This window comes from Peromyscus eremicus, chromosome 9, assembly GCF_949786415.1.
Source record: "Peromyscus eremicus chromosome 9, PerEre_H2_v1, whole genome shotgun sequence".
Taxonomy (NCBI): domain Eukaryota; kingdom Metazoa; phylum Chordata; class Mammalia; order Rodentia; family Cricetidae; genus Peromyscus; species Peromyscus eremicus.
In genome coordinates, this window is record NC_081425.1 from 55,892,447 (window position 1) to 55,912,265 (window position 19,819).

The window sequence follows — 19,819 nt, forward strand, 5'->3', positions numbered from 1 at the left end:
GGCTGGTGACCTCATCGTGATGTCTTGTGAGCTCCAGAGTCGACTTGGATCCACCTCAAACAACATCTTGCCAGGTCCAAGCAGGTGCCGGATGGTTCCACAGAGCCTGGACAGCAAAGTGAAACAGCCAGCTACCCAAGGGCATGGCCAGTACCCTAGTTCTCAGGTCTTCCAAAGATGATTGACACACACACCCCAGGCCAGCAGGAAGCAGTCTCGAGAACACCCTCATCCGCACCTCACCTGATATCGCTTTCTAACTCCTCACCTTTTTATAATAAAAGGAAGGAATGCTGGCATTTAGGCATCTGTACTGGTCTGCCCTTAAGAGCACCCCCTGTGCACATTTGCTATGTTTCCTTATAAAAGGCGGGCCTTACCCACTTCCTGTCTCTTTCTCTTCCTTCGCTCTCATCCCAAGGGACAGGTCTCTGCCCCCTTCCCTGCCCCTCCGGTCAATAAACCTCCCATTGGGGCTCTGTTGTATGATGTGACTCCTTCCTGCTGCTTTTAAAATACAACAGACCTAACCAGACTCAGCTGGGCCATGTGAGGAGCGGGGAGGGGGAGGAAAGAGAGGAGAGAGGGGAACCAGGTGCAGCCGCCAGGAGGCCAAAGTTAAAGAGGGGCTGCTAACCAGAATGGTTGAATTATATAGGGAAGAGCCTCTGGGGGAAGGGCAGTCCAGCCCCTGCGCTGGAGAGTTCAGGGTAGGCTGGAGAGACTGAGGGATGCTGGGAGAACCCGGCAGCCAGGTCCTCTTGGGTGTTAAATAGGCACCTCAACCTTTTGTCCTGGGTTTGAAACTTAACATCCCAAACTTTTGTTGATAACAAATGAATGATAAGGGGCAACAATAATCATCTATGACTACCTTCTGCTGACATTGGGCGTTGTTGGGAACCTAAAAAGTTGAAATGGTTTCGAAGGATCGTTTTCGCATCTATGGATGATGCCCAGGAGTGATAGTTAATGTTTTCCTTCACGGTTTATTGTTGAACCGATAAAGTCAGTGAACGCTTAAAAAAAAAAAAAGAAGTTGGAATGTTGGCCAAGTCCGGTAAGAGCAGACTATTTATCTTGCTGTCTAGGCTCTGCAGGACTTTCTGGGGCTAAGAAAGTGCTGTCAGCAGTCAGAGCAGTTTGAAGTCTTTAATTGACTGGAAATCTGCTGGAACATATGTACGCTAAGGGCAGAAGGTAAAGGTAAGGAGTTTAGGGGGAAATTTTTTTCTTGGTTGTACAATTGATAGTTTTAGGCCCATGATGCTGGTAGCTGAGAGTAGAATCCCTGAAACTTACAAAAATTGTTTTTTGTTTGACTGTTTTTGTTTTTGGAGACAGGGTTTCTCTGTGTAGCCCTGGCTGTCCTAGAACTCACTCTGTAAGCCAGGCTGGCCTCAAACTCAGAGATCCACCTGCCTCTGCCTCCCGAGTTCTAGGATAAAGGCATGTGCCCCCACTACCACCAGGCAAGAATTACAAAAAGATTGTTTTAGATATGTTAGCATCACCATTGTTTGTAATGTGTACTGAAATCCACATCGTAGAAAAGGCAGCAGACTCACGCCTTTGAGTCATAGTAAAAGCTTAGGAACCCAAAAATGACTGGTTAAAAGCATGAACACTCTTTCCTTTATCCAGAAGGTTTGATGTACATAGATTAGATGTTTTTAGCACAATGAAAAGCACTTTTAATTCTATACTTAGAAGACAACCAGAGCCGGGCAGTGATGGCACACGCCTTTAATCCCAGCACTGGGAGGCAGAGGCAGGCAGATTTCTATGTGTTCAAGGTCAGCCTAGTCTACAGAGCAAGTTTTAGGACAGCCAGAGCTGTTACACAGAGAAACCCTGTCTCAAAAAACAAAACAACAAAAAAGACACCCAGAGGAAATGTAAAATCTTGAGCTTTTGACTATGATAATAGCAGTCAGTGCTTACCAGAGCTAGATCAATAGCTTATCAAAACCCCACTAATGCTAAAACTCTGAACTTTTGAAGCCTTAGTATAGCAATAGCATGGCGAATGAAAGAAATCTGAAGCATTTTTTTTATATATTTTAAATTACTTTTTTCCCCAATTATTTGCTCCCATGAGACACAAGTCAAGTGGTTGATTACTGACAGCACTCATTGTAAAGCAAGTTACTTTAAATAAAGGAATAGTCAAGTTACTTTGAAACTTCTTTTGTGAATCAATCCCTCTCTCTCTCTCTCTCTCTCTCTCTCTCTCCCCCCCCTGCCCCCTCCCGCCCCCCCCCCCCCCCCCCCCCCCGCCAGTAGTAAGGTAAACTATGTCTAGACCTAGTAGTAGCTCTAGAAAAGTGAGGCCTGTGCCCTGGTTTTTACACATGATGAGAACTGAGAAGGCAGATGAAGCCTTGGTTGCTGCTGTTAAATTGACAAAGCTCTCACTAGTCCAGTCATTAGCGCCAGAGATCAGAGAAGGATACATTCCACCTGAGTAAGGCCAAGCAGCTTCCAAATCTATAAAAAATGAGAGACTTACCACTACCTGGACAATCACTCTAGGTCCCTCCATGGTCCTTGGGGACAGAGGTCCCAGAGCAGCATCCATCTTCGGCTGCCAGGTCCAGAAGATCGGGCAGACTTTCCTGTGGAGTAGAAACTTGGATGGGACTCACCTACCTTGTCTAGGCAAAGCAGGGCAGTCAACTCCCCAGTGTCCTGCTTGTCTGGACAGGGTCCTGGCAGACGTGAAGGACAGTTTTTCACCCAGTAGCTAGCTTTGCCTCATTTAAAGCAAGCACCAGATGGAATTCTCTGCACATCATCTTCTCTGGAAGAGATGGGGGTGCTGCCAGGAGCTGGCATGCCTCTCTATCATAAAAAGCCTTAAAAAAATTTCAGCCATATATATATGTGTGTGTGTGTGTGTGTGTGTGTGTGTGTGTGTGTGTGTGTGTGTGTGTATCTATATTTTTAAATTTATTTATTATGTGTACAGTGTTCTGTCTGCGTGTATGCCTGCAGACCAGAAGAGGGCGCCAGATCTCATTTCAGATGATTGTTAGCCACCATGTGATTGCCGGGAATTGAACTCAGGACCTCTGGAAGAGCAGCCAGATGCTCTTAACCGCTGAGCCATCTCTCCAGCCCTATCTATAACATTTATAAAATGTCATAGGAGCGATACCCCAGAGGGGCACAAGTTTTCACCAACATCACGTCTGGATGTGTCAGCTCACCACCACAGCAGACTAAATCACAGATGAAGGGGACAGGCTTTGGGGCCGGGGGAGCTGCTGTCAAGTCACAGAACAGCCGTCCAGGCAGGCTTGGTCAGGGAGGTCTCCGAGGAGTAGGAGGGATCTGGTTAGAGGTCGAAGGGGGGCCTGGGGCTCTCAGGACGGGACAGACTCACCTGACCTGATGGGCTGGTGGTTGGAGAGAAAGCCAAGAACGAACCAGAGAGAGAAAAGGAAGGAGAGCTGGTAAGGAAGAGAGAGCAGCCAGCCCCAGCGGAGGCAGGGGGATGAGGCAGGTGTGGATGTGGGCAAGGCTCCCGGAAAAAGAGGCAGACAGGAGAATGAAAAAGGGAAGATGGGAGGTGCCGGGCCATAACTAGCAGGCGGTCTGTGGAGGCTGGATGGCCCTCTCTTGCCACGCATACGGCCTCTCACATACCACCCAGGCAATGCGCCCACAGAGCCTCCCTCTTCTCTGGTCACTGTTTCTCCCGTCCCACTAGCCCAGGGCCACCCCAAGCCTCGGCGAGTCCCATGTAACATCCATGAGGCCAGAAGTGCTTGAACCAGGAGAGCAAAGCCAAAGGGGAGGACTGCAGGGAGCACTGCCGGCCTCTCAGGTGTTCAGAAAGCCCGGGAGTCCTCTGAGGGGATCCTGGGGAGGCTGGGAGCCAAGCAGCTCATGTCTGTGGCCATAGACTTGTAAGTCTAAGAGGGGAGCCTCTGCTGGTCAGGGGGCTGCAGGTCACGTAGGTGAGGCTGGGCCTTCCATAGCTGACACTCCTCAGGGGTCACTGGTGGTGATTCTCATAACCCCAGGTGGGGGCAGTAGGGGCACCAGGGCACCTGGGGAGGGGAGCCAAAGGGATCAGGGGAAGCCCCCCGGCCTGGAGGCCACCAGTCCACAGTTCATGGGCTTCCAATAGTGTGGTCGGTCATCTCTGCACGTCGTCCCATCATGATCTCGTCGTCCCTCACCTGCAGTATCTCTCCTCTCTCTCATCAATTGGATTCCCGGAGCTCATGGGAGACCTCGATTTGGGGGATGTGGGGATGTGGGGTGGCTTGGGAAAGAGGGCTGGGGGGGTGCGAGGAGAGAGGAAGGGGAATCTGTGGATAGTATGTGGAGTGAGTAGAAAATTTCTTAATAAAAAAAAGAAAGAAAAAAAAAGCTTGTAAATGCCATTTTCAGCAGATCTCTGAAGAGTTTGAGGAGTACCTATCTATTAAGTATACCTGATTCAGTTACTTGCTTTAGGCTTAACTTTGAAAACATATACAGGAGGCTAAATAAACCTTATTCCTGTAGTTAATTACATTAGTACTTAGGATGACTACAAGTATAGTTCTGAACACATTAAAGAATTTGATCATTTATAAGGTGACTGACCATTAACCTGCATGTCTTAACTATCCTTAACAGTTAGTCAGTAGCTTATATAAGATTAGAGTTTTGCGGCTTTCTCCCTTTTAAGTTTGAGTCTTAAAAATAACAAATTTTGAATTGAAGCTCTTTTAGTATCAAAATAAAACTTTAAATCATAGATACGGTCCATAAGGAAACTGACTACTTTACCGATCCTTTTATAGTGTGCTATGAATGATAATGGGCTCACATAAAAAAATCAAACCAGCCACTTCATGGGTGCAAAAGGAAAAAAGTTTATTCCAAACTGCCAAGGCTGTCTCCTGGGAAATCAAGAAGTGACAAGGGAAAGATTTTCAGGGTTCAATGAGAATGGGAGAAGGGGTATTGTGAGTTGGGGTAGGGTAGTTGTGAAAAGGGACTGAGGGAGCCTAGAGACTAGCATTGACCTTCACAAGTAAATAGGAACCACAGTCATATGTTAATGAAAGAGTTACAAGTTCCTCTTGCCAGAAATGAGAATAATCACTCTTTAGCAAGCAGGAGCTTTCTTCAAGGTCCTGAGAGAATGGGGACTTTTGTCTAAATGCCTGACCTTGGGGAAAGGATTTTCTTGGAGAACCAGACATATGATTATAGAATATTGCAGTGTTTTGTTTTGTTTTTATTTTTTATGGGGTTTTTTGGCTTTTTTTTGTGGGGGAGGTTATGACTTAGTTTTTCCAAATAGCTAACGCTTAAAGTGAGCAAAGACAAAGCTAGACAAATATTACTGTGAACCAGAGTAAACCTTAGAAATTTATAAATCTTGATTATCAAACATACCTTATTTATCAAACATATGTTACTTGTCTAAATTTTCTAGCAGCTCAGTGTTAAACATTTAGCAAAGACGTAAGTAGTTATACATCCTAAACCATCTTTTGTTAATCTGAATAGACGTTTATAACCTTACAAGTTTATCATCATATAGAGGACATTGTACACCAAAGTTGAATCATACTGTATAATATATAATATAGTATATATATTATATTGTAGCAAATATAACCTTAAATTTTTATCATCATACAAAAATCCATACTAATCCAAAATATTTGAGACTTGTTGGGGCTTCTAGAAAAAGATACAATGATAAACAGAGAGCTCATTAGGATTAAGAAGTTTTACAGTTGTTGCACCATGTGGCATGTGAAGCCACGTGGTGTGTACTCGTTAACCTTAATAAAGATGGTTGTCAGACCTGTGGCTGCTTACATCTGGAAGGTCATCAGCCAAGATGGAGGAGAGCCACGTGGTTGCTATTTAAATGATCTGTTTTCCAAAACAAGTTGAATCTAAGTTACATATTCAGTATATTCTCGATAAGAGTTCAGTCACATATATGGGATGTTGTAGCAAATTCAAATTCCCACTATAGGTTTTAACTATAAGCTTTTTGTTATAAGTTTAAAGCCAAATTTTGTTACAGATTTTATAGATTCTTTAACCACACCCAATGAATTTACAAATTAATCCTGAGATAAAGACTATTTACATGACAGTCTTAAAAGATTTCTTGAAGCCAGGTGGTGGTGGTGGTGGTGGTGGTGGTGGTGGTGGTGGTGGTGGTGGTACACACCTTTAATCCCAGCACTCGGGAGGCAGAGCTAGGCAGATCTCTGTGAGTTCAAGGCCAGCCTAGCCTACAGAGTAAGTTCCAGGATAGGTTCCAAAGCTACACAGAGAAATCCTGTCTCAGACAAAAAAAAAAAAAAAAAAAAAAAGATTTCTTGAGAGCAGAGCAATGAGAAATCATAGAGATAAAAGACTTAAGAGTGGAAAGTTGGGGCTGGAGAGATGGCTCAGTGGTTAAGAGCACCGACTGCTCTTCCAGAGGTCCTGAGTTCAATTCCTCGCAACTACATGGTGGCTCATAACCACTTGTAATGAGATCTGGTGCCTTCTTCTGGCCTGCAGGGACACATGCAGGTAGAATACTGTACACATAATAAATAAATAAATCTTTTAAAAAAAAAAAAGAGTAGAAAGTTGTAAAAGCTTAGAGATAAGAGAATCTGGGATCATTTGCTTATGCCATGGCAAAAGTTGTTACAACCTGTGAGAATTTGGAATCCTGTCATCTTTGGCCATCAAGCTATACCAATCCATTTTCAGTAAGACAGCAAGGCTTTAAGAAAATCTGAGTCAGCAGAGAAAAACAATGACATCATAAAATTTGCAGGCAAATGGATAGAACTAGAAAATATCATCCTGAGTGAGGTAACCCAGACTCAGAAAGACAAACATGGTATGTACTCACTCATAAGTGGATTCTAGTTATAAAGCAAAGGACAATCAGACTGCAACCCACACATCCAGGGAGGTTACCTAGCAGGGGGGACCCTAGGATGACTGTGGCTTATAATAATAAGTTTTGGTTTTGCCCAATCACTGGGTAAGATTTAGTGAAACATTTCACTATTAGGATAAGAATATGTACCATATCAAGTTGATGAAAGAATATGCTGGCTGTACTTTCAGGAGGGAACGCTAAAATCTTTATAGATTAGCCTATAGAAAAATGTCCACTGTAAATCAAACAGTGAAGGGGAATTTGAATAAGAATCTCACTTACACAACTTAAGTAAAACACAGCTCTCTGAACCAGATGAAGATAGGTTTCTTCTGTATCCCAGAATCTAATTAATATTTATATGTATAATTCAGCTATTATTTGGCTTAAGAGGGCTTATTGGGAAATGTTATCATTTTCACTATTTTCTATAGAGAAAATATTTTCCAGTTTCAAATAACCCTGGACTTTTGAATTATAACCTGTTTTTATGTTTAAGCTATCTGTATATTATTTCTCCTGCAGTTGTACGTAAAATGTTTTTACATTTAAAAAAAGGACAAATACTATAGAATTGTATTACATGAAATGTATAGAATATACAAATTCATAGAGACAGAAAGATTAGATGTTATCTCAAGATGGAGAGGAAAGGAATATAGAGCAATGATTTTTTTTTTTTTTTTGGTTTTTTGAGATGGAGTTTCTCTGTGTAGCTTTGGTGCCTGTCCTGGATCTCCCTCTATAGACCAGGCTGGCCTTGAATTCACAGAGATCCACCTGCCTCTGCCTCCTGAGTGCTGGGATCAAAGGCGTGCGCCACCACTGCCTGGCGAGCAATGAGCAATGATTTCTTAAGTACAGAATTTCTGTTTTGTATGATGGAAAAACCCCACAAATGGATAGTAGTATCAGGACATAATATCATGAATGTAATAAATTAATACAATTAATGTAATTAATGAATATTATAAATATAGTTATTAAATGAATACTGCAAATGTAATCAAGAAATACCACAAATGTAATTAATATCATGAGTGTAATTAATGAATATCATGAGTGTAATTAATATCTTGAATGTAATTCATGCCACTGAATTGTGAACTTAAAAATGGTTACAATTGCAAATATTATGTTTATTTAAAAAACAAAGTGGAATGTAATCACCATTAAAAAAAAATCTGAGTCAAGGAAAGAATTGAGTCCAATGAGGAAGGGTCACAAAAGAACTCCACCATAGGGAGGGTTAGGCAGCAAAGAGAGAGAGAACAGTGTAGCCATAAGGGACAAGGAGGAACAAGCAGGAACTCCACCCAATGGAGGGTTCCAATATCGAAGGAGCCAGGAGGGCATAGAGAACCTTCAGGACTTAGCAGGCAGTTCCAATGGGGGGCCACTCACAAGGTATAGACCCAGAGCCCAGAAGGGCACAGAGAGAGATAGGACAGGTAGCTCCAAGGGGAAGGGGCAAGGAAAGGTCACAGACCTAGGAGCATATAGGCAGCTCCTAAGAGGAGGCGAGGAAGTTCCAGAGAGGTGCTGAGGAGCCATGAGGGAGCAAACTGGGTAAGTGTCATGGTAACAAGAATTTCAGTCTGGGGTGTCCCCAGTGGACTGAGACTTGTCAGAGAAAAATGTTCCAAATCACAGAGGAGAGGTGTCCCTTTCCACATGATAGGAGCCCAGTAGGGAGAGGAAGCTTCCTGGCACACTGATGTGGCTTTCATAGTCAAACTAGACAAAGCAGGGTGCTCCACAGTGACACTCACCCAGTAGAAGGGGAGAGACAAGCGGTTAGATCAGGTAGAGGACAGAACAGCTGGAGAGGTGCAAGTGTCGCCCACATAGTAGGGCCCCAAAGGGCATTGTTAGGATTCTGCCCTCACTCTAGCTGCATGACCGCACATGTGCAGATCAGGAGTTAAAGCAAAGGGTCTTGCGTCTTCTGTCATCAGTGTGCACTGGTGATCACGTACATATGCGTGGACACACACACACACACCGGGCATGCGTGGTGTGGCTCTGTAAGTCTGTCTGAACCTTAAAGAGCTATGACTCAGACCCCACCCTCTCTCTCTCTCTCTCTTCTCTCTCCCTCCCTCTCTCTCTCTCTCTCTCTCTCTCTCTCCCTCTCTCTCTCCTCTCTCTTCTCTCTCTCTCTCTGTTCTCCTCTCTCTCCCCCCACCATCTTCCCTCTCTCTGCACATGTTTTCCTCCCCAGGCCTGGTTCTCTTGTCTCCCCCCCACCTCCTCCTAATAAAGCTCTAAAACTAAAGTGGGTTCTGTAGTGACTGTGACCTTTCCACGGGGTAACCAGCGCCACTACCAGTGCTGCTTATCATTCATTTCAGGCATCTCAGGGAGCATGCCCCTGTGGCAGGCAGCCCAAAAGAGCTTAGCAGGGAGAAAGGACACTGCATAGGAGAGGGGAGACAGGGAGTTAGGCTGCAAGCCACAAAAAATATACAAAGTAGGATTTCAGCTGATTATGACAAAGCTAATACCTGGAAGAAGCCAAGGGCCTTCCAAAGGTCAAAGGTTCAAGGAGCCTTGGTGCTTTTCCATCATTTATTGGGCACCTTATCCCCTCTACTAAAGGAATATTTAGATGACCTTGTGCGCTGACAGCTATGCTCAGCCAGAACCCAGTTCAAGCCTCCCTGTAACTATCGTCGTTGGCAGCGTCCAGCCAGGTCCATCCCCAGACGGAGGAAAGTACCTTATCAGAGATACCTCTGTACTCTCTAAGAACAGACTTAAGTGTACAGACTCCCTGTTTGAGAAAGCCTGGCAGATGTGCCAATTAAGCTTTACTTCCTCCTTTCCCAAACCTTACTTCTAGTTCCAGATCTCCCTTTAACTATCACCAGAGGTATCTAGCTGTACACAGGTTGCCTAGCGACTGAGCACACTTGCCCCCACCCTGCAGGAAAAAACGGCAGATGGACAGATAGGAGCCACAGGAAAAAGAAGACAGTTTTATTTTCTCCCATTGACCTAGCAACTTACAGATTCCAGCCTATTTGGTGTTCTGTAAGCTTCTTGTATCTTCATAGGTATTTCTTTCTTTAGGTTGCGAAAGTTTTCTTCTATGATTTTGTTGAATATATTTTGAGTTGGTATTCTTCTCCTATTCCTATTATTCTTAGGTTTGGTCTTTTCATGGTGTCCGAAATTTCCTGGACGTTTTGTGTTATGACTTTTTTGGCTTTAATGTTTTCTTTGACTATTTTTCTCTATTGTATCTTCAATGTCAGAGATTCTGTTCCATCTCTTGCGTTCTGTTGGTTATGCTTGCATCTGTAGTTCCTGTTCGTTTAGTCAAATTTTCTTTTTCCAGCATTCCCTCAGTTTGTGTCTTCTTTATTGTCTCGATTTCAATTTTCAAATCTTGAACTGTTTCCTTCATCTATTTAATTGCTTTTTCTTGGCTTTCTTTGATTTCTTCCAATTTTTTGTTTGTTTTTTTCTTCCATTTCTTTAAGGGATTTTTTTCATTTCCTATTTAGGGGCCTCTATCATCTTCTTAAATTCATTTTTAGGATTGATTTCTTCTGCATTGGTATGTTCAGATCTTGCAGGTGTAGAATCGCTAGGTTCTGATGTTGTCATGTAGGTCTTTATGTTGTTGTCTGTATTTTTGCACTGGCATCTACTCATCTCTTCCTCTGCTAGGTGCAGGCAGTGTCTGTGTCTGAAGGTGCCTCTCTTATTCCAATTGATAGTCTTCGTCCACTGGGAGTTCTTGGTCAAATCGGTGCTGTTGGGCTCTGTTTCTCTGGAAGCAGCTTAGTCCAATCAGTGTTAGTGGGTTCTGTCTCAGGGAGCAGCTGTTACCAATCAGTGCAAGGTGGGCTTATGGCTCTTCCAGTGGTTGTTGGGTTCATTCACAGGGGCTGGTTCTTTTGGCGAGGTAGCAGGGAAAGGTAGCTGCTTGGTCCCTGGGCCTCCAATGGCTGGGGGGAGAGGCATGTAATGTGTCCCTGGGACCTAGGGGCTAGAGACCTGGTCTGCCATCGAGAGATGGGGCCTTACCTGTTCCCAGTCAGTGTAGGGTGGGCTTATGTCTCTGGTGATCTGATTCGGAGGCTGGATGGCTCCTTCTTTTGCTCGCTCACCAACTCCTCAGCTGATCTTGTTTCCTCTGACTGTAGGGTTCAGGGTTCTGAAACCTCTCCCAAATGGATCTCAGCTGAACAGGTTGATCAGTAGGGCAATCTCACCAACACCTCCAAGTTGTTGGGCTTTGCATGATCAATTGGCATCTGGGTCTCAGATCAGCCTCAGGCAGGATGCTCGGGTCTGTTCTGGTTGCGTCCCAGGGCTGGGATTAAATCCCCGAGTGCTGGGATCAAAGGCGTACAAGCAGTCCTCGATGCTCCAAACTCTCGGTTCACATGGCTTCTTATTTCTTGTTCATTCTGTATGTCCGACTCCCTATTTTGAGCACTCTAGTCTTATCTTTGTACCTTCGTGGAAAAAAATCTTTAGCATCTTATTTTCATATTTTTTTTTAACTGGCATGGTTACGTTATGGAGAAAAGAACCAAATTCCATGAGTTTGAAATCTGGCATTTTCACACCCAGTATTGCCGTTTAAAATGGACCTGACCTTGACAGAGGCACTTGACACGTCTCAGCTTGAGAGACTTGGCCTGGGAAATGGTGTGGTCAGTTCAGTGTGGCTGTGATGAGCAAGAGGCAGTGCAGCCAGAGAGTGGCAGGTGGCCACTGACACCATGGGTCCTTTCAGAGCCACTCTGAGCCTGACTCCCCATGCCTCTCCCTCTGATTGGCTGAACAGCAGAGAGTCACAATGGCATGCAGATACTAAGACCTCCGCTGGATGGTATCCCCTCAGCTGTGCCAGAGGAACCCCAGAGAGGCCATGCCACAGAGGCAGTAGGGCATGCTCATTGTGGGCGGCACCATTCCCTAAGTTTGGGTGCTAGACTGCATAGGAGTGGAGAAGGCCAGCAGAGCACTAAAAAGCATGCATGTGGTTTTTCTCTCTGCCCTTGACTGTGATGTGACTGTTTCCAGTTTCCAGTTACCTGTTTCCAGTTCTTACAGCCTTGACTTCCCTGCAATGTTGGACTGTAAGCTGGAATTGTGAGCCAAATAAACCTCCATCCATTCAGCTACTTTTTGTAGATGTGTTTTTATCACAATGGGAAACAAAACTAGACAAGGCATCTCCTCCTGGAGTCTGTGGTTTCAAGTTGAAGAGAGAGCCAGAAGAGGGGTGGTTGGAAAGGACACTCATCATTCTGATGAGTCCTACTGAGGATTCCCTTCATGTTGCTCCCATCTGAAGTTGTAGCTTAGGGACTCTTATTCCGCCAACACCAGAGAACACTTGGAGGGAAAAACCCCAACAGTCTTGGAATCCTTCCATCCCAACCCCCACTACCCAGGGATGGCTTTAGGTACAGCAAAGCAAATCTGTTCCACGGGCTTTATGCCAAAGCTCACTTCTCTGCTCATCTCCGAAGTGAGTCCACCAGGCTGGTGGGTATGTGTCCTCATTGTGAGCAGAAAAATACAAGTCCCGAACCATGTGGTCATTCAGAGGCGTGTCTCACAGTCTTTGCCTCATCTTTCTTCCTTCTTTTCCTCCTCTTCCTCTTCCCTTCCCCAGCTACCCAGCCTCTGCTGAGCACCTTCCTTCGCCCTGCTTTGGCAGTGGGAATCAAAATGGAAATGAGATACAGCGTGATTCCTTGAGAGGCTCACCAGGTTCGGGGAGTGAGGGTACCAGACCCGAACTAGACAGTTATGATGCAGTGTGACAGCTTGAAGAACAGTGACAACGAGCATGATAACCGCCAGGTGTTCATCCAAAATAGGTGAACCATGATACGAGACATGCAGAAGCCCTTTCAGTCCTTCCAAAGTCCCATATGACAGATGACGAATCAACCCAGGCCTTGGAGAGCTAAGGTCATGACCTTAGCTAGGGCTTGAACCATGTGTGTTAGGTTCTAATGCTGGGCTCAGGAACACAGAAGGAGCAGTCAGGACACTCGCCGTAGCATTGCGAAATGCAGCCTTCCCCTTTGATAACTTGAATCAGATAATACAGCTGGCAGATAACCAGCCCTTTTATCCTCTCCTTTCTGGCCCTCACCTTTACACCCCCTCCCTGTCAGCATGATGGACTTTCATGTGAGGGGGCAGAACTATTTACCCATGCGCGCTCTCTGAGCCTTACCGCCTCTTGGTGTCTGTTTACTCTTCTAAGCACCAAGTGAGATCAGAGCTCTGTGGAGGCCTCTGCAGGGCTCCACACACCGAAATGTGCCTCATCAACAGAAGCTGCTTCTGGGGTAAGACTGGCTCTCGATAAGTAAGAATCCTGACTGAGCCCGACTCACGGGCAGGGCAGGCTTTCATCCATCAGTGTGGATCTACAGCCTCCCGTTGCTATTTCTTGCCTGGCATTCATCACCTTGAAGAAGACGTCCATTGATTCTCCATGGAATGGAATCGAGTGGGCTTGTAATTAACAAGCCAACATGGCTCTCATCAAAAATCTTCAACTGCAAATTCAGCATGGGAGGATGATCAATGCCCCTACTCCTTCCCTGCTCCCATGGCACCAACCCAGAGCTCTCAAGAGGCACAAGATACAGAACTAAATAAGATGACCTCTCTAGGTGCCCAAGGGCTTAACTATAGCTTTGTGCGTGTGGCTGTAGTTTGCATCTCCAATGTCCCCACGTGTGTATTAAAATCTTAGTCTCTAAGTTGGTGTCCGATGGAAGAGGTGGAAAATTAAGATGTGGACCCTAATGGAAGGTCTTCTGGTCACAGGGCACAGTCCCTTAATGACAACCTACCTCCAACACTCTGTATTGTCACCATGGACCCAAAGCCAAGGGACCAATTGGTTACAAAGCAGTCATGGCTTACAACCTCCAAAACTGAGCTGGAAGTAATCTTTCCTCTCTTTAAGACGATTGTCTGGTGCATTTTTTTTTTTTTATAGTGGAACGTTTTTAGGATGCCCCTCTCTATCCCGGGGTCAGCCCCCACCCCATCAAGCATGGCTTGAGCATCTGTAACAAAGGGCAGTCAGAGAAAAGTATGGCAGGTTTGTTTTATAAATTGTCAATGAAACAACAACAGGACGTTCACCTGAAAGAGAATAGGAGATAGTTTATTCGTAAGCTAAATATGAGTGACCTTAGCCTGGGAACACAGATTCAAGTTACCTCAAGTTCCAAATGGTTACAGTTTTGTTTTGGTTTGGGGTTTTTTTGTTGTTGTTGTCTGTTTTGACAAAGTCTGGCTTTGTAACCTTGAATGGCCTGGAACTCATCATGTAGACCAAGCCAGCCCAGAACTCATAGAGATTCACCTGCCTCTACCTCCTGAGTACTGGGATTAAAGGCGTGCGCCATCATGTTCAGCTGAGTTTTGTGAAGGTTTATAGTAACAGAATAAAGAAAATCATCAATTAGGACATTTTGTAAATACATCAGCGATAAGATTGGGTAGGTGGTTACAGTAAAGACAGGAGGTCTCTGTCCCAGGCTTCAGATGATGTCTGATGACATTTTAAGTCTTTGGGTCAGTAGAGAGTGAGGAGTATGTTCGTACGTTTCAAAATAACTTCATAGCCATAAGATAGAGGTGAACGTTAAATGGATATTCAGAGAGCCAAAACCAGCCCAAGATCTCAGAATACGGCTGAGTAAGTGAAGTGTTTGCCTTGGAAACATGAAGACCTGAATTTGATCCCCAGTACCCAATGTGAAATGCCAGATACAGTGGTGTGTTCTTATAATCCCAGCCTTGGGGATAAAGGTGTTTCTAGGACAAGCTTGGAGAAGGAAATCGTGATTTTTGTGTCTCAGTAAGAGGCAGGGGGGAAAGGCAGGCAGGCGAGAGAGCCTCGTAACTGAGTAATCCATTGTCCATCAGTTCAAAAGACTCAGCCTGCCAAGGATGGTACTTTGAAGTGCTGTGTCCTGAGTGAGTCCCAAGAACAGATTTCCTAATTAACTGAAAAATAATGCCTTGTTTTTAATTACTGGGTTAGGATTCAAGTCCTTTTTCAGGAGCTCCTTTTCCCTAATGCTGCTGGCAAAGTAGGAGGACAAAGCATGTTGGCATCCAGTGTGGCTACTTGGAACTGTCTCAAAATTTCTTTTCTTTTTTTCTTTTTAAGATTTGATCAGTCAGTGCTCTTAACCTCTGAGCCATCTCTCTAGGCCTCAAAATTTCAAAGTCAGAAGCAATTCACAGAAAGAACATTTCTGGGACACTCCATATGTGTTCTTTACAATTTGGAGACTTCAGGGGAGCATGTGCTCATGGTCTTCATCTGGTGTCCTAGATTCAGATGGAAATCAACTCTGAATGGCATGGAATACTCTAAGAACCTCCTTCCTACCTCAGCCTGGGATCCTGCAACTGCCTAAGGCATGCTGTGAAGAGGATGAGTGGGACAAGAAAGCAATAATCATACAATGCCAGAGGTGTTGGGGTCAAAGCCAGGGTTCTGGCAGACTATGGGGCCCAGGACAGCTTGGCACACCACTGCCATGACAGGCTTAATAAAAACGAGCTAAAAAATAAGCCTGAGTTTCAGTTTACTGTCAGGCAGCCCCGGATCCAGGAAAAGCCATAAGCTGACACCACCCAGGGATGCATCTAGGGGGATGTGCCTGATATTCCAAACATTCCAAGTGTTAGATAAGAATAGATAAGATCGACAGGTGTCCCTGAGCCCAACACATACCTATTCCCCTTTTGCCAAAACACCCTGGACAAATGTCAGCCAATCAGGGTCCTGAATTCTGGAAATCCCCTCACCCCCAACCTCTACTGTGATAAAAACCCTACCCTGCCTGGGCTCAGCACTCTGCTCTCACCGCTGCCTCAGATGGACAGAGAGTCCAAGCTTGAGCTTGAAATAAAGGCTCTTTGCTTTCACATACGGGGATTTGGTCTCTGGGGTAGTCTTTTGGGAGTCCCCACAATCTGGGCATAACACAGACCTAATAAGCTAGACTCTTGCCACTTGTCCTCAAGAAGCCAATTAAAGAGACAGGGAACAGTAAAAAACCAAGGGTATAAGATTTATTGACTATGGCCACACTGTAACAAAGAGCAAATAAAGAGGTGCAGTAACCACCCAAGCTGATTTCCTGGGTACTGTCACTGTAGAGGGGCTCCCAAACAGCTTGACCATGAAGCTGCCATGACAGGCTTAGAGGCCTACACACAGCTTTGTGACAGGCTTACTGGCAGGCAACACCCACACCCAGGAAAAGCCATAAACTGACCCCACCCAGGGATCCACCCAGGGAGGGTCTACATCTAAGGGGAAGTACCTGATATCCCAAATATCCCAACCATTAGATAAGGTGGCCAGATGTCCCTGAGCCTAACACACATCTACTGGTATTTGTTTCACAGATACCCCTAGACAAATGTCAGCCAGTCAGGGTCCTGAACCCTGGAAATCCCCTCACCCCAACCTCTGCTATGATAAAAAACCCCACCCTGCCTGGGCTTGGGGCTCTCTGCACTCACTGCTGCGTTAGACAGACAGAGAGACCAAGCTTGGAGCTTGAAGATAATAAAGGCTCTTGCTTTTACATTCAGGATTCGGTCTCCGTGGTGGTCTTTGGGGGGGTCTCCGAAATCTGGGCGTAATCATCACAAGGTTTAGGTTTGAATAGAAGGCAAGAAGTCATCCTAGTCAAAAGTGTAGCCCTGTTCATTACTGACCCATTCCTATCAGGTTGTCATGAGCACACTAGGCCAGAAGCATACACAAATATGGTAGTGTCTTTCCACAATGTCAGAGCACAGTGAGAACCAATAAATTCACAAGGAACATCAGTGTGGTTGGCAGTAATTTTCTTTTTCTTACTCTCAGAGCACACATTTCCCATTACATAGTAAATGTATCTGTATCTATAAACACACATGGAGAGCTAAAGGGGCCCAGGCAGAGCCCTAGGAGTCTCAAAGAGGCCTGAGATGCAGAGACTGACAGGAATGTCCTGAGAATAACCTGAGGCTTCGGGTCTGGGGCTGCTGCTGTTATTGCTCTTGTTGCTGCTGCTGCTGATGTTGCTGTTGTTGTTGTTTTTGTTGTTGCTGCTGTTGTGGTTGCTGTGGTTGTTGCTGCTGCTGCTGCTGCCAGAGTCCCAGAGCCAGATGCAAGGTCAGAGCTGACCTGCAGAAGCAGTATGTGCTGGAGGCTGTAGAGGTAACAGGCAGTATTGGGGCCCCGTGAGTGAATGGGCAGCAAGTAGGCCGTATCTTGGTGGGTTGTCTGCCCGTTGTCTTGGAGTTGTCTGCCTGTTGGTCCCTTGGTGCATGCACTGGATGGTCTGATGACGTGTCACTGGGGTTTGTCACCATCTCAATGTTAGGTGTCCACCTCTTCATGGGGTCCGGGGAAGCTGTACCCTTTTCCCAGTCTGGTGTGTTCAAAAGATTCTCAGGCTCAGTTGTTTTTTGTTTTGTTTTTTGTTTGTTTGTTTTAATTTATTCTTTTTTCTATTATCAGCTTGATACAGTACAAATTCTTATCCTAATAGTGAAATGTTTCACTGAAGCTTGCCCAGTGATTGAGTAAAACTTATTATAAGCCACAGTCATCCTAGGGTCCCCCCTGCTATATAGCCTCCCTGGTTCTGCAGTTTGCAGTCTGGTTATCCTTTGCTTTATATCTAGAATCCACTTATGAGTGAGTACATACCATGTTTGTCCTTCTGAGTCTGGGTTACTCACTCAGGATGTTATTTTCTAGTTTCATCTATTTGCTCAGGCTCAGTTTAATTAATATGATTTTAATACCCTCATGTGCTCATCTGGTTCCAATCCACTTGGATAAACGTGTAAGATGGCAGCATTTCTGCTTTTAGAAGTTCAGTCACCAATCTCTGATGCTCGGCTAAGGGCCCACTGTGTTGTTTATAAGTCCATCAGGGTGCAGCTATCCTCCATCCTCAAAATGGTGCTAACTGTTACTTACAAAACAGTACCGAGGGCAAAGCACGACCCGAAAACCTGTGTCAGACCATATGGAGTAACAACCGTGTTTCAAGAATGGTGGACTGGCAAGTTGGTAAGACTCATTCTGAGGGAGAAGGTCCTTCTCTGGTGGGCACCTGAACTTCAGCCTTTCCTGTCCCTCATCATGGGATTCCTGGAGGAATTCCAGTTCCTTGGGGTCCATTGTTCCAATCGCCTGATTGTCAAAGAGACAGGGTACAAGTGTCTCTCTTTAGAATAGCCTCCCTCCTGCCAGGAGCACTATACCCAGACCTCAAAGCAGACTACACTCCCTTCAGAATGTGCATGGTGAGAGCATGGTTGTTCCAACAAGATGTGTTCTGGCGCAGAGTGCACATGATACGAAAAATTTTCTTCTCCTGGGTAAGCAAGTCTAAGAGACAGAGGTCATGACCCCAGCCCTTTGGTGAACTCTGGACCATTGACATTGATTTTCTTGTCAATGAATGTTTGGGGGGAAAAAACTAGGTTGCAGCTGTTATTTAACAAGCTGAGTCTCTCCTACAGGAGGAAATATACAATAAACCCTGGCTCTCAGTCATACAGTGAGAACAACGCACGTTAAGCAATGTACATCATTTTTGCTGATTTTTATTTCTTCCAATGTACTTTTATTTTCTTTTTCAATAAAAGAAATTTATACCATTGCTGTGACTGGCTTCAGTTGGGGAAGGAGTATCCCACTGTGGACCAAATAGCCAGAAAGCCTCTGCCCTGGAGCCAGGTCCTGAGAACCTGGGCAGAGGAGGCAGGGAGTCCACAAACAGGTCCAGGCTGTGAGACTTCCCAGGCCTGTGCCACGGCACAGTTCATCAAAAAGAGGATTTCAGCCTAACTCCAGCTGAGAGAGACACTGTGGAAGAGGAGGCAGGGCAAAGCTGGCTTGAAGTTGGAGGGACTGGGTTTGGGGGGAGTAAATGATGTAACAGGGGCTTTTAGGAACAAAGCAACAATCTGGTTTGTCTAGCCATCCTCAGGACCCCCCTTCCTCAGCAGCAGCTTGGAAAAATGCAGGTCTTTGATAACTGGTCAAAATATGGAGCATGAGTGTCTCTCTGGTTCTGGGTGGTAACACAACATTCTGAACCGCCTAAAAGGTCATGAGATGCCTATCTAGCCAGGGCTTTCCAGTAAATAACAAAGGTGTATGTAGTGGGTAGCTGCTCTGGCTTTGACCTTGAAGCACCACCCCTAGAGAGGAAGCAAGTAACTGCTCTCCCTGCCTATGACCTTGAAGTACATCCCTCCCCCTAGGGCATGGCCTCTTAGGACCCTTAAGAACTGAGATGCACGTATTCGGTGTTCTCTCCTTCATGGTTTTTGGATGCTGAGATGGACCAGGAAGAAGAACAGCATGGACCATGGCTTGGCTTTCCAGGATCCTATAACTCTCCTGTGCTGTAGAGAGTTTTAATCCCCTAATACATTCCTTGCCATTTAAGCAGACTCCATTGTAGCATGAATCTTAAAAGTTCTTATTAATAAAATCAAACCTAGTGCCAGTTATTGGGGTGAATGCTGGAAGATCAGAGAAGCAGAACAAGCCACAGCTTCCTCACCTCGCCAATTCCTCAGCTGATCCTGTTTCCTCATACTGGAAGCTTATGTGTCCTCATCCAAATGGATATCAGCTGAACTGTTGCTAAAAGCCTAAAAGTTTAACCAACCTCTAGTTCCTCGTCCTCATGCCTTAAATAACTTTCTGCTTCCTGCCATCACTTCCTGGGATTAAAGGCTCTTGTTACCAAGTCTGGCTGTTTCCAGTGTGGCTTTGAACTCACAGAGATCCAGACGAATCTCTGCCTCTGGAATGCCAGGATTAAAGATGTGTGTGCCACCATTTTCTGGCCTCTCTATCTA